Source organism: Triticum dicoccoides, chromosome 7A (assembly GCF_002162155.2).
Source record: "Triticum dicoccoides isolate Atlit2015 ecotype Zavitan chromosome 7A, WEW_v2.0, whole genome shotgun sequence".
In the NCBI taxonomy this organism is placed as follows: Eukaryota; Viridiplantae; Streptophyta; class Magnoliopsida; order Poales; family Poaceae; genus Triticum; species Triticum dicoccoides.
Genome location: NC_041392.1, coordinates 195,096,198 through 195,097,238, shown reverse-complemented (window position 1 = coordinate 195,097,238; position 1,041 = coordinate 195,096,198).

Genomic DNA, 1,041 nt, shown 5'->3' with positions numbered 1-1,041 from the left:
GTCGCCGAACGGTAGAGGAAACCCTAAATAGCAAGTATCATGGGTGTGAGATACATGTGGCCGTCGGTGTCGGACACTACATCCACGTCCCACAGGTGACATGGGCTTCGAAGCCCGCGCCACCTGTGGGACGTGGATGTAGTGTCCGACACCGACGGTACATGTATCTCACATCGACGATACTTTCTATTTAGGGTTTCTCCTCTACCGCTCGGCGACCCTCGACGACCCTCGTTGCCGATAAAAAAAGAGGAAGAAGAAGAAAAAAAAGAGGAGAAGAAAGAATAGAGGAGATTTTCTCCTCTATTCTTTCTTCTCCTCTTTTTTTCTTATTCCTCTTCTTTTTTTATCCTCTTCTTCCTCTCATGTTCGACGACCCTCGACCCCTCGGCGACCCTAGACCCCTTGAACCCTCGAGGACCCTGGAGCCCTCGACCCCTAGACGACCCTGGAACCCTCGACCATCGATCCCTCGACCCTATAGAACCCTCGAACCCTCGACCCTCTACCCTAGTTCCTGATTCTATTTTCTCTTCTTCTCCACTATTCCTTTCTTCTTCTCCTCTTCTTTTTCTTCTTTTTTCTTCTTCTTATTTATTTCTCCTTTTCTTCCTCTCCTGTTGTTCTTTCTTTCCTCTTCTTATTTTCTTCTTTCCTATCCTTCTTTTCCTTCCTTTCTTAATATCACTTAGCAAATTTTGCAACGATAGGCAGGGGGTGCTCCCGTGGTCTAAAATCCGTCTATGCACGATAGAAAATTTTGAAAAAAATACATCTATTATCCCTCATCTATTAACAAAAAAATCTTAATTAAAAAAATGTCATGTTATATGAACAAAAAAACATTATATTTCATCCACATTCGTGCATACATCATATATGGGATCATCTATGAAAAAAACATCATATTCTATAAAAAAATCATTACATATATATAAAAAACAAGCATATATATATATATATATAAAACAAGCATCTATCTTTTGCATATATACATGAACATATATATACACAGAGAACATATATACATACAATCATATA